Source organism: Miscanthus floridulus, chromosome 19, assembly GCF_019320115.1.
Source record: "Miscanthus floridulus cultivar M001 chromosome 19, ASM1932011v1, whole genome shotgun sequence".
Classification (NCBI taxonomy): domain Eukaryota; kingdom Viridiplantae; phylum Streptophyta; class Magnoliopsida; order Poales; family Poaceae; genus Miscanthus; species Miscanthus floridulus.
Window position 1 is genome coordinate 85,384,643 of NC_089598.1, and position 13,816 is coordinate 85,398,458.

Consider the following 13,816-nt stretch of genomic DNA (forward strand, 5'->3'; position numbering starts at 1 on the left):
ATCGAGCACTTGTGCTGAAAATAGACTTGTTATTCATAATGCTAGTGAAGTTGATGAGCTGAAATTGTTCTTCTTTAAATACTTTGGGTTACATTGAATTTTATGTTCTGTGTAATCTTAGTTCTTTAGAGGAGAAACTTTATGCATATGTTGATTTGCCATGATTCTCTAGACATACATATCATGTTTTTGGCAAATATAACAACAAGGGACAATATATGATACATCGAGTATACATTCGTAGTAATATGAATTTTCCTTTTGTTGTATAAGATTATGATCATTTAGAGGGCAACCATAATAATACAAATATTTTCTCATGTTTCTCAAAAAAATAAGTTCACTTCCAAGAAGGGGAGCATTGTTGGTTGCTACCTATGTCTGCTAGACCATCTATTCCTTCATTGTCTTTGGTTAGTTCTAATCTTTTGCAGGATAGTGTTGGCATATATCGTGTGCATTCGGATCATGAAGTCTACATGCTTGCTGAAATTTTTATACAAGATGACATGCTAGAAACTTGAAAACATAGTCACGTTCCTTCTCATAATTATTTCAGTTCTCTTTGTCTTCGCACCCCCATTCTCCTTTGTGTTGTGCAGGATCAGTTTTAAGCACAATTGACGCCGAAGACGGCTTTTCATCAAGAAGGGGAGGATGATGAGGACATGACACCCATGCATATGACCATGTTTGGCGCATGGTATGAAGGGGTAGGAGGCCAGCAAGGGTGTCCAAGTCAAGAAGGAGGTCCGAGGCTAATTCGGTTCGAGTCCCCAAGGTGGAGGCCCAAAGCAACTCAAGTTCGAGTCTGTCTCGGCCTCCAGGGTCAGTCTGCCTTAAACTGGTCACCCAGGACACATCCGGACTCCGTTTCGACGATCCATATATTGATGGAAATCTAATTTGATAAGGAAGCCAATCCAAGTGGTCTCACATCAAAAGCTCTTCGGAATCAACGGGAATCGTCGAAACAAGTCAGCATTCAGAATCTGTCAGGGTGCTGCGGCACTGTCTTTTGGTCCGTTGGACTATATATCGTTTTTGGGCCCATTAGGGGGCTTGTCCAGGGGGTGATGCCCAAGACTCTATAAATAGAAGTCATCGCTCTCCTTAGGGTTTGAGTTTTATTTAGTTCTTGATTTCCTTGTGAAACAGACATCGTTTTGCTGCAACTGTCGCCGCCAAGGCCGCTTGCTGTGAACCAGGGCCCCAGTTCTTGATCTTATTCGCCTATGGCGATTAGTCCTTTCGAATAAAGACTTGAACTCCTTCTTATTTTCATAAGCCTCATATTTATTTGCAATTTTAGATTGTGTTCATCTCGTTATTGCTTGTGTTCTTGATTCGCTTGCAGGAAAGCCTTCTTGACGAGGTCAATCGCGTTCGCGTGGTTGATAACCAACGGAGCAGTGGTGTAACGGTTGCGGGGGTCCGAACCAGTCTTGGTTCGAAGCCTAGATCATAAACGTCGAGTCTCCACCAATCGAGGCTATCATACCTTTCGAAAAATCGGGCCTAAGTCTACATCACTTTGCCTTTGCTGGCTTAATGTATTTAAGCTATTTAAGGTTGATACATCCATAATCTTTTTTATACGAATTAGAAATGCCAGTATCCTAAACACTATTTTGAATTGTTCTCCTTGTTTGTTAATGGATTCTCTAATATTATCAAAAGATGCATACAGTAGTATAGTATAGCCTCATAAGCTATTGTACATCTTTTGATGATATTAGAGAATGTCTTGCCAAACGAGGAGAATAATTCAAAATAAAGTTTAGGACACTGACATTTCTAATTCGTATAAAAAGAAATTATTGATGTATCAATCTTGAATGACTTAAATACATTGAGCCAGTAAACTATGGATATAGACGTAAAAACACTAAACAAACTACACCATCAATTAATAACTTTTTGAAAAATCATTTGCACAGAAAGACTAAATTATAGAGGTTCACTTTTCACACATGAGTGCAAATCCTATAAACCTTTAGTACGGGAATATTGAAGATTTTGGACATTATAAGGATATTGAAGAGCTGAGACACAACAAAGCAATAAACAATGTATAATCCCAAATGAGGATATTATCTCGGGGGATTTTGGTAAGTTTTATAAAAGGCTACCTTGGGTCTAAACTCTTATCTCTTACTAGTTCGCTTGGATAGCAACCATAACACAAAGGGCATGATTCTGATATCTTGCTTCACCCCAGACAAAGAATTAACCCTTCTACTAGGCAGTAGCTATTTAAAAAAATAGAATAGAATGTAATCTAACAATGGAGTAAATTATAAATTAGAGAGCACTTTGACAAACTATACACACCTCCTCCTCACTTGCCACGGCGACAGCTAGGGTCAGGTTTCGTCAGGCTTCGGATTCGACAACCAGGTCTAGGTTCAGCCAGGATCAGGTAAATGCAAATCTTTGCCTAATTTCTTGCTCTGAAGTTTTCTGAATATTTATAATGAAGCAACTTTCTAATATTGTTTGTGAACATTATCCTTTGTGCAGGCAGTGTGTGCATCATCCGGGTCATAAACTATTAGATTATAGAGGTATAATTATTTCTTTCTGATAAAATAACCATTGTTCATTCAATAGTAAATTCTCTTCTATGTAGACCATGTCTGACATGTTGTACGGAACAATATTACTGAATTTAAATGAAAAAATAACAAACTAATGTTAGGATGTTTTGGTAGTGGATTACATTTACAGTTTTTTTTCTTTTGTTTTTTTTTTCCTTAGCTGACAGAACATGACAGGTTAGGTAAAACTTTATGCTAAAATTTTAGAACCTGCATGTGTGTGAGTTGAGTGAGGTCTCGATCTGCCTTTACAGCTGTTGTTTTAGCCCTCAGCCGATGCGCCACAGCATTGAGATGTCAAGGGCGTTCAGGCCCAGGACACTCGGCTACGGAGTTCGTAACTGGAGTTGGTACTGGCACTGGGGTTTTTCTCCAGGACGTCCAATGGTGAAGAGGTGAGATTAAAACAGCATAGGAAGATTAGGGAATTGGTTTCTCATTTTTCTCCCCTCTTCACGTCTGATTACAGCCACTATATATAGGCTCTTAGGCCCATTCAAAGATAGGAATTGAAAGCTATAAAACCCCTAAACTTAGTCTTTCTTGCATGTTGCTCTCCTTGATTTGCTCTGGGCGCCATCTGAGGGCAGTCACCATGCGCCTAGGCCTTGCTGGAGCCATCAGTGGCCCTGGTCTTGCGCTGCCTGCGGGAGTAATGGCGCCCCCACATGACATCTCTCCCCCCCTCGACTAGCAGCTCATCCTTGAGCTGGAACGCTAGATAGCGATCCTGGAACGAGTCCACGTCCTCCCAAGTGGCCGAGGAGGCTGGTTCATTCTTCCACTGGACGAGTACTTGACGGATGCCATGGGCAAGCCTGGTGCGGACGGCGCTCGCTGGTTCTGGAATAGCGGCTCCGTGGTGCAGAGCTAGGAGCGGCGGTGGCGCAGCCGGTGGTACCCCCACGAACGGATTGAGGAGGCCGACATGGAACACATCATGAAGGCGGGCGCGGGGTGGGAGATCAAGGCGGACAGCCACCGGGTTGATGAGCTCGGTGATGCAGTACGGCCCATAGTAGTGAGGCTTCAGCTTCCCCTTGGTTGGAGCTTGCAGCGAGGCTGCAGGGCGGTGGCGTAGACGCAGCCAAACCCAATTGCCCACGGCGTAGGAGACGGCACGGTGGCGCTTGTCGTAGTGCCGCTTGGCGACGGCCTAGGCCTGCTCTAGGCGGTAGCGCACATCAGCCAACAGTTCGTCGTGGTCCGCCATGTTCTTGGCGATGGCAGCGACTCTGGTTTCACCCGGCTCATAAGAGCGGATGGTGGGGGGTTCGCGCCCGTAGACGATGTTGAACGGAGTGTCTTGGATAGACGATTGGTACGCCGTATTGTAGATGAACTCCGCCCACGGTTGCCAGCGCAGCCACTGGCGAGGACGATCTCCGGTGAAGCACCTCAGGTACATGGTGATCACCTTGTTGGTGGTCTTAGTTTGGCCATCAGACTGGGGATGGAAGGCCGACAACATGTGTAGCTTGGCACCGGAGAGGCACATGAGTTCGCTCCAGAACTTCGATGTGAACACCGGGTCACGATCCGACACCATGGACTGCGGAATCCCATGGAGACGAACGATGTCGCAGAAGAAAGCTTGGGCGGCCGTCTCCGCCGTGTATGGGTGAGCGAGGGGGATGAAGTGGCTGTACTTGCTGAAGCGGTCAACCACCGTCAAGATGACCGACTTGCCACCCACCTTTGGCAGTGCCTCGATGAAGTCCAGGCCGATATCTGCCCACACCATGGTTGGGACAGGGAGCGGTAGCAGCAGACCTGCAGGGTGAAGGTGTTCTAACTTGTACCGCTGGCAAGTTGAGCAGGCGCGGATGAAGTCCTGCACCACAGTGCGCAGGTTGGGAGCGTGGAAATCACGCCGGAGTCGATGCAGCGTGCGCTGCACCCCCCTCGTGGCCGTCCTCATGGATCGCGGCCACCAGCTCCAGTAGTAGTGGAGCTCCAGGCGGAATGTACAGCCTGGAGTTGTATGCCACCATGTTGTCGATGACAGACCACGGAGTCCCCTGCTAGCCAGCCACAATGTCATCACGGAGGGCAACCAGGGCGGGATCAGATGTCTACAGCAGGCGGAGGCGGTCGATGAAGTCGAAGTGTGGCGTCGAGATGGCAAGGAGGCTGCCTTCCTCCGTGTCCCTGCGTGACAGGGCGTCTGCCACAGTGTTGGAGGCGCCAGGCTTGTATTCGATGGAGAAGTCGAAGCCCAACAGCTTGCCTACCCAGTGGTGTTGCGGAATCATGGCGAGGCGCTGATCCAACAGGAATTTGAGACTGTAATGGTCAGTCCTTACTAGGAAGTGGCAACCCCATAGATATGGCCTCCAGTGGTGTACGGCCTGGACGAGCCCGATAAGCTCGCATTCGTAGGCGGCCAGCGAGCGGTGTCTAGGGGCGACTGGCCGGCTGTAGTAAGCAATCGGGTGGCTATCCTGCAGCAGTACGGCGCCGAAGCCATGAGTGGAGGCGTCGCACTCGACCACGAACGGGCGGTCGAACTCCGGAAGCGTCGGCACGGGCGCGGCTGTGATGGCCGCCTTCAGTGTGTCGAAAGCTTCTATGGCGTCGCTGGACCACAGGAAGCCCTCCTTGAGCAGCGCCGTGAGCGGGGCGGCGATTGTGCCGTAGTCACGCACAAATTTGCGGTAGTATCCCGCAAGGCCGAGGAAGCTGCGAACGGCACGAGCCAAATGGGGTGTAGGCCAGTCACGGACCGCCTACACCTTGGCTGGGTCCATGGCAACCCCAGCTGCAGAGATGATGTGCCCGAGGTAGGAGATGGACTCCATGGCGAAGGTGCACTTGGACCGCTTCACGAACAGCCGGTGCTGCTGCTGCGTGTCGAGGATGGTGCGGACGTGACGTAGGTGATCCGCCCAAGTGGAGCTGAAGATGAGCATGTCGTCGAAGAAGACGAGGACAAAGCGACGGAGGTAAGGCCGCAGGACGTCGTTCATCAGTGCCTGAAAAGTTGCCGGCGCATTGTACAAACCAAACGGCATAACCACAAATTCATACAGGCCATCATGGGTGCGGAACGCCGTCTTGGTGATGTCGTCGGGGTTCATCCGCACTTGATGGTAACCCAAGCGTAGGTCGAGTTTGGTGAAGAATTTGGCGCCGTGGAGCTCGTCGACCACCGGAATCGGGAACGCGTCCTTCACCGTGATCGCGTTGAGGGCGCGGTAGTCGATGCAGAACAACCAGGAGCCGTCCGCCTTCTTCACCAAGAGGACGGGAGAGGAGAACACGGAGGAGCTAGGCCGGATGAGCCCTTGCTGCAGCATGTCCATGCACTGGCGTTCCAGCTCGTCCTTGTGCGAGGCCGGGTAGCGGTACGGCCGCACGGCGACTGGCGCGGCACCCGGCTGCAAGACGATGTTGTGGTCGCGGGATCGCGGCGGCAGCAGACCGCGCGGCTCGGAGAAACATCGGCGTAGTCATGGAGCACCGCATCGAGCAGATCCCAGCCAGAGCAGGAACGGAGACTGGGTGCTGATGCAGTGGCCGCTCCATGCCAGCAGACTTGGTGGTCTTTGTGCCAGAACGACATGGTTAGGGTGGCGAAGTCCCAGAGGATGGGGCCGAGCGTGGCGAGCCACTGGGTGCCCAGCACCACGTCATAGCCCGTCAGTGGCAGCGCGAAGAGGTTGGTGGTGAAGTGTTCGCCATCGATGGAGAACGCGGCGAGCTTGGCCACGCTGTTGCAGGGGACCCGTTCGCCGTTGGCGACGGTGACTGAGGCCGAGCCGCGGCGAACCATGGCTAGGCTGGTGGGGTTGGCGGCGTCCTCGGCGATGAAGTTGTGGGTGGACCCCGAGTCGATGAGCGCGAGGAGGTCGACGTCCCCGATGCGCAACCGCATCTACATCATATCGCTGGTGTGGACCCCTGCGATCGTGTGGAGGGAAATCAGGGGATCCTGCGCGTCGGGGGTTACGGCCGCGGGCAACGCGTCCTCCTCTTCGTCCGCTTCGGCCAGGTTGTTGTCGAGGAAGAAGAGTCATTGGCACACGCAATTGTGCCCACGACCGAACTTCTCATTGCAGTTGAAGCAGAGTCCCTGGCGGCGGCGTTCCTCCATCTCCGGCGCGGACAGGCGGCGAACCGGCCGGCCCTCCACCGTGACCGTGTTCGCTGGGTTGGCCGCTGGTGGCGGAGGTGCCGGCAGGGCGAGCTGCCGCTGGGGCGCGGGGAGCAGGGCTCGCTGCTGCTGTCGCGGTGGCGCGGGTGGGGGTGCGAGTGCCGCGGCGTACTGATCGCGCATCTCCAGCTTCCGCGCGATGCTCATCACGACCGCGAGGGACTGGGGATTGTGAATCTCCACATCCATGCTTAGCGGAGGCTGCAGCCCCGCCGTGAAGATCTGCACCCGCTGCTCCTCGTCGAGGCGGCCCGCTCGAGGAAGGAGCGCCTCGAAACAATCCTGGTACTCGATGACAGAGCCCGTGCGGCGACACGCCATGAGTTCGCCCAGGGGGTTGGATCGTAGGGGAGGTCCGAACCGCAGGTGGAGCAGCTCGGTGAAGCGGCGCCACCGTCGTGTGCCTTCGTCCTGCTGAACCATGATGTACCACATTTGTGCAGCGTCCTCCAAATTGTAGGAAGCCATCCACACCTTCTCCTCCTCCGCAATTCTCTGCTGGTGAAAATATGATTCACAATGATTGATAAAGGCCAATGGATCAGACTTGCCATCGTAGTGGGGGAAGTCCATCTTCTGGAAACGCGGCGGCCGATCGTTGTGGTGCTCGCCGGAGCCGGTTCCCTTATGGCCGGACGATGCAGCAGCCGCTGGAGACGCCTGCTGAATGGCGTCCACCTTGGCTGTCAGGTTCTCGACAGTCTTGGCGAGGTTGGCGATGATGGTGGCTAGTTCAGCAGCGGTCGGCTCGGCCATGGCTGATGTCACCGATCCGGTTGGAGATGGTGGCGCGTGCGTGGTGAGGGTCAGTGGCGGGGTGGTGGAGGTGGATGAGGATCGTCTGGATGATGATACCAGGTTGTCAAGGGCGTTCAGGCCCAAGACAGGAGGTCCTCGGCTACGGAGTTCGTAACCGGAGTTGGTACTGGCGCTGGGGTTTTTCTCCAGGACGCCCAATGGTGAAGAGGTGAGATTAAGACAGCATAGGAAGATTAGGGAATTGGTTTCTCATTTTTCTCCCCTCTTCACGTCTGATTACAGCCACTATATATAGGCTATTAGGCCCATTCAAAGATAGGAATTGAAAGCTATAAAACCCCTAAACTTAGCCTTCCTTGCATGTTGCTCTCCTTGATTTGCTCTGGGCGCCATCTGAGGGCAGTCACCATGCGCCTAGGCCTTGCTGGAGCCATCAGTGGCCCTGGTCTTGCGCTGCCTGCGGGAGTAATGGCGCCCCCACATGACAAGAGAACCTGCATGTTTAGTATCTTCTGAAACAACAGTTGTAGCTCTTTGACCATCGGTAAGGCTCTGGCCTCAAAAAACAGTCCAATCCCACAACAGGTACAAGACAAACGCAGATCCCTAAGGCAGTGGAATTTGGTCAGTTTTGTATCCATGTTTTTGGTAACTCGTAGATGTAAATGTGATAGGAACCTGCACAAGCATTTGTTGCTATTGGCTTCTCTGTTCTTTCTCACACTTCAGAGGTTGCATCTTTAATCGACCCTAGAAGATTTTTTTAGCAACCTGTTTTCCCATATAAAAGGTTGATCCTTTTAGTGCTTGCTTCATGCTTATCGATTATGCTCTCCTTTGACCTGCTGCCATTATGTTTGCAGGTGGTGAAACTTTATCTGAATGAAAACTGATTGCCAATTGGTTCTATGTCCACAATGTGCGTCCACCAACAGCCCTCAAATTGTTTGACATTTCTGTTTATTTCTATTTCATGGTTTTTCTGCTTCAGGTACAGCCCTCAATTGGTTTTAATCTGAATTATTTCACAGCGACTAGGTGCTGTGTTTTTCAGTTGTTCACTTTCAGACTTACAACAGCAGTCAGGTATAGCAGCTTGCTGATTCCTTCACGGTGTATTGATTTACAGCCACAACATATCTGAGAGAACTTGCAGCTTGCTGACCCAAATACTAAAGAGATAAAGAGCAAGACAGAGGAGTGGAGTCACAGAATCAAGCAAGACAATGTAAGCAAAACTGATGGTGTCTGCTGCTTTTTTTTTTTTTTTTTGTCTTCACTTGTTCCCACGAGGATAATGTAATGATTGAACCTTTTAATTTTCTCCTGGAGAACACTTACGATTAGGCCAATAGAGTTTTTCATATTGCTATTCGGGAGACAATGATTTTGATTTTTAATGTATGTACATCATGAAATGGCTGTAAACCAATAGTACAACTAACTATAGGATGAAATGATTTTAATTAGCGCTTCTGCCCTTGCCTGGTTGCCCCCTGCTGCTGCACAATGAGCCATACAGTGAGTAATTTAAGTACTTAGTGATTTCAATCGATGTGAAAGATGGCCTATTTCCTGTTAATGGCCTATTTCCTGGTAGCTGTAGCTATATTTCTATTTTGTAATCACCTAGGACTTCATTAGATCATGAGTAGCCTGTTCATCTTTTGTGGTATTACATGTTATTATAAGTCTGATTTGATTAGGGCAAAACCGGATTTAGGATGGACGCATCCTGATCCAAAACTGTTTTTGTATAATGCACAAAAGTTTTAGTGCCTAGCTTTAGCCTTTCCAACAAAGCTTCTTTAAGTAGGATGTCTTAGCAAAATCAGCAACACAAGCATGGTACAATACAACCATTTCCAATAGCTAAAATTTTCAGGACACGTTGGTATCCAAAACAGTTCCAAGGTTTGGTTCACTTTTCCCAAAGACTGCATATGCGATGGCCATCATCTTCCAAAACAAAATTCATGGAATTAACTTGTCAATCAGCTGTAAGGTGATTCGTACAACCTTTTTTTATTTTGGTCTAAAGGTGCCAACCTTCCGGCCAATGAAGATAATGCCACTGTCATGCTACGGTGTCTAAATTCAAATTCATAAGCATCAATCTCATATGGCCATTTGAATTGGCTTTAGTGAATGGTTACACTGCAATTGGAAATAGTCATCAATTCTGACTATTTGAATTCTCTTTTCTTTCACCACCTGCACAAGCATTTGTTGCTATTGCCTTCTCTGCACAGGCTGTATATTCTTAAGTAACAGTATAAGTTGTTTTTTTCATATGTGGATGATGCCTGCCTTCAGTACTTTCTCTCATGTGTTATCCTCTTGTGTTCTGTTATCCTCGGTCTTTCTCAAGCACTAATATTAGCAGTTAACTTAGACTGTGCAGTGCCTATATCCCATTGTTTTTCATAAGGTTTATGCCCATGCAAAGTATTCTTGTTTTTCTAATCTCAAACTCACATTGACTTTCGATGAGTTGGCTTTCACTTGCCTAAGAAGCTCCACCTTACAATAATCAATTGCACATCAGCAATAGTATGTTCAACTTTTCCTCTACAAAGAATGTTTGACTAAGTAGTGATTACTGATGTTGCCTATGCACATCAGGACACCACTGGATGCCGATAAAACCTGTAACACTCGAGACATATAAGAAATATAATAGCCGGTCAAGTTGCATTGTGACTGTGCAGCTAAATCTTTCTCCTTATAAGGCACATCAGCAATAATATTAGCCATTTTTATTTGGGATAGGCTATTTTTATCTACTTTCATTGTTCTTTTCTTAATTGAACTGTACTGCACAACTGAACAAAATTGAAGCTTCTTAACATACTGAGAGTAAGATAAATGTGCTAACCATCAGATTCACTAATATGTATCTAACTCCCTTTTCATTAGCTTTTTTTCTTTCGTTAATTTCTCACTGTTAGGTACTTATTTTTACTTGTGCAACTATTTTTATTATTATTCCCTTTCTAAAACTAAGGCCGCTGATTGCAACCAGCAGCATATGCAAGCTTGTCAAAATGGCAGATCATGACCAGCTATGCCCCACACTGGCGGTGTCACCCCAATAGGCGATGACTGTTGAGATGGTAATTTTTTGTTCAAGCATGGCATCATGATCAATTGTGGCTAGAGTTGGTGACCCCGTCATGCCATCCGCCCCCCGTGAACCCGAGCACCGTGTCTAGGTGTTCAGAAGGTTGCAATTGTAATCACGAATCACATGTTTTAATCTGCTTCAAGGCATTATTCACGCCTGCCTGCAAATTCCTTCCACAATGAGGTTTGTGGTTATGGCACTCAGATTCCAACTATGATTTGATTCTTACAAGATTTTTTTTTGACAACATTGGTTCTTACAAGATTGATTTATTAACTAGCAGTGCTGCTGGGATATTTGTGGTTAAATTTATTCTTGTTTAATTCGTGTATATAAAGACTAACTGATGTGCTGCTAATGTACCAGGCTGGGTTAAATTTATTCTTGTTTGGATAATCTGGATTGTCAGGAATGGTCATTTTTTACGACAAAAGTGCAAATTTGCATAATAGGAATGAAATTTTCGAAGAACTTGGCCTGGTTTGTATCAAGGCCAAACAGAAGATTAGTGGAGATTGTGGAGAAACAATTATTTTATCTTTTGGTTCCCCCTTTTTTCTTTGGCTCTAGGAGCCTTGTAACTTCTTTGCACACACTTTCATATATATATAAAAAAGAGTAAAATACATGAGAGGTCCATTAACTTTTTAGGAGGTGTCATTTAGGTTCATCAACTCTCAAACTGCATTTTCGGATCCCTAAACTTTTTAAGTGGTTCACCGGAGGTCCATACCCATTCGTTTATATTTGTATTTTATAGAAGCCACCCTCTATTTCTGTTTTCTTTACACACTTACCCCTCTCTGTCTTCCGGCCAGAGTATTGAGAGCACAGTGAGCATGCACGACAGCGTGCAGCCACACAGCTGCCTGGGGAGCACAGCGAGCACGTGGGGTCGATGGCAAGGCAGGTCCCAAACACGGTACCTCCCTCACCGGCGCCGCCAGCTGCAACTCTGCCACCGATCATACACACGGGAGCATGCATGACGTGGGTTCTAGTGTTGCGCTTGTCAATGGATGAACACACATGACCATGCATGACGACGTGAGTTTTAGAGTTGCGCGCTCATCATTGGATTTGTGCCGCTCAGCTGCCACCGCCTGATCTTGGACGTTGGACCTGCTACGGTGGCATGAGACGGGCACCGCTGCACGCGTGTGGGGTCGTACCTCAGCTCCAGCCCGCACGCGCCTAGCGTCGCCTGTGCCTCCAGCGACGCCCTATGCCACCCACTGGGCTGCCAGGCCGCCTCGGCGGCAGATCACGACGACGACGACACCGACAGCCGCAGCCGCGACGACGACGATACGGCCATGTAGCTGGGCACGAACAGCGGGTGGTCCGCCGCGGGCTTATCGTCTGCGCAATCGTCGTGCTGCTGCTACTGCCTGGACGGCGCGTAGGCATAGCGGTACGGGCTGGCCCGCGTGGTGGCGAACGAGAAGTCGTCGTGCCAGCCGCTGTACGTGTGCGCACTGGCGTCGGTAAGCGCGGACGGCGTTGACGAGATCTTGTGGTACAGCTCGTTTGAACGGCGTGCGGCACAGCGGCGTCAAGTGTCAAGAACGTAGGGATCGCCACGTACCTGCTGGTGCCAGCCGGGGTGGTGCGGTGAGCTGCGCAGGGTCAGCGTCGTCCGTGGCGTCCGAACGAGCTTCTCTTCCTCTAGCATCCGGATGAACGCCCTGTTTTGCGCGGCGACGAGCGCTTGCATGCAGCACAGGGTGTGGCTGTCCTGACACCGCACCAGGTGGCCACGCACCACCGCTTGTGGCGGTGGCAATTGCAACAACAACGAGCTTTTGCATGCAGCACAGGGTGTGGCTGGCCTGGCGCCGCACCAGGTGGCCACGCGCCAACGCCTACGGCGGTGGCAATTGTGACGGCGACGACGTGCTGGTCCGGGTCCATCCGCGGCTCCAGGAAGCCGTAGGGCTCGAGGTGGCCCTGTGCAGCGTCCTTGGCCGCCGACCTGGGCCGGGCAACGCCGCCGGGCGCCGGAAACTCCACCTTCGCTTCTCCTTGGGCCTGGACGCCGGCGTCGTGGTCGTCCCCAAGAGCGGCAGCACTAGCGCCGTCAGCCGCCTGATAGGGCAGGACGAGCAAGATTTGGCTGGTGCGTTCGTGTGGGATTATGCCATGGCTTTACTGATGAGGGAGTCATTTACTGACGAGGGAGTCGTGGCCGCTGTTCAATGAAGATCGATGGAGCAACCAATCGAAGGACCGGAGCAGTAGGCTAGCTAGTGCGCGGTGGCTGGAAGACGGAGAGGGGTAAGTGTGTAAAGAAAAAAGAAATAGAGGGTAGTTTCTACAAAATACAAATATAAACGAAGGGGTATGGACCTCCGGTGAACCATTTGAAAAGTTTAGGGACCTAAAAATACAGTTTGAGAGTTGATGGACCTAGATAATACCCCTTTAAAAGTTAATGAACCTCTGGTACATTTTACTCGTACAAAAATATAGGTAGGGGCCTTCCCTGCCGACCTTTCAAAAAAATCATGCACATGAAGACTAACTGATGTGCTGCTAAGTTACCAGTCTGGGAGAAAGAGAAGATCAGTAAACTAGCAAACTCCATTAATGAAACATGGGCCTGTCAAACTAGAATGGACCATTTATATTTTGACAGAAAGACAATTTTGAAAGAGAGAAATAGTAGTGCACAGCGTTCACCCTTTATCACGGTTGGCACAAGGAGATCATCCAATGAGCCACTATATTGTTTTAACCACGTTTATAAACCCTGGTCTATATATGTTTGAGTTGAGAAATTGATTTTTTAATGCCTTATTTGGTAATGGACTCGCTATATAATGGACTTGCATTTTGTGCCATGTACCCATTGTAAATGCTTTTGCTTGCTACCCCATATGGGTATGTTGAAGTAGAATCATGTATGGGACTATTTCTCGTATTGTCATAATGTTAGAAAGGTAACAATAGATGTTTCTAAACTCTCACAAAACATATGTGATGTTCCTTCTAAAGCCAGTCTCAATGGAGAGTTTCATGGTGTTGTTTCCAAGACACCCATGTCATGTAGAATGAAATAAAACATGGATGAAACACTCACTCTCAATGGAGAGTTTCATGGCGTTATTTCCAAGACACCCATGTCATGTAGAATGAAATGAAACATGGACGAAACACTCACTCTCAATGGAG

The 13,816-nt window shown here is 49.0% G+C and overlaps 1 long non-coding RNA gene and 1 pseudogene across 5 annotated transcripts; one reads left to right on the top strand and one right to left on the bottom strand.

The window, feature by feature from the left end:
- Positions 1-7,990: 7,990 nt before the first annotated feature.
- On the top strand, positions 7,991-11,213 carry LOC136529847 (uncharacterized). Of its 5 annotated transcripts, none has more exons than XR_010777440.1 (5): positions 7,991-8,139; positions 8,379-8,506; positions 8,645-8,743; positions 10,541-10,825; positions 11,009-11,213. It is a non-coding gene; the product is annotated as an uncharacterized lncRNA (long non-coding RNA). The 5 variants fall into 5 exon arrangements; XR_010777438.1 differs by having other exon boundaries at positions 10,544-10,825; XR_010777441.1 differs by having other exon boundaries at positions 8,379-8,434; positions 8,507-8,743; positions 10,544-10,825.
- Positions 11,214-11,696: 483 nt separating this feature from the next.
- Positions 11,697-13,229, bottom strand: LOC136526302 (protein IQ-DOMAIN 19-like; annotated as a pseudogene).
- Positions 13,230-13,816: the final 587 nt, after the last annotated feature.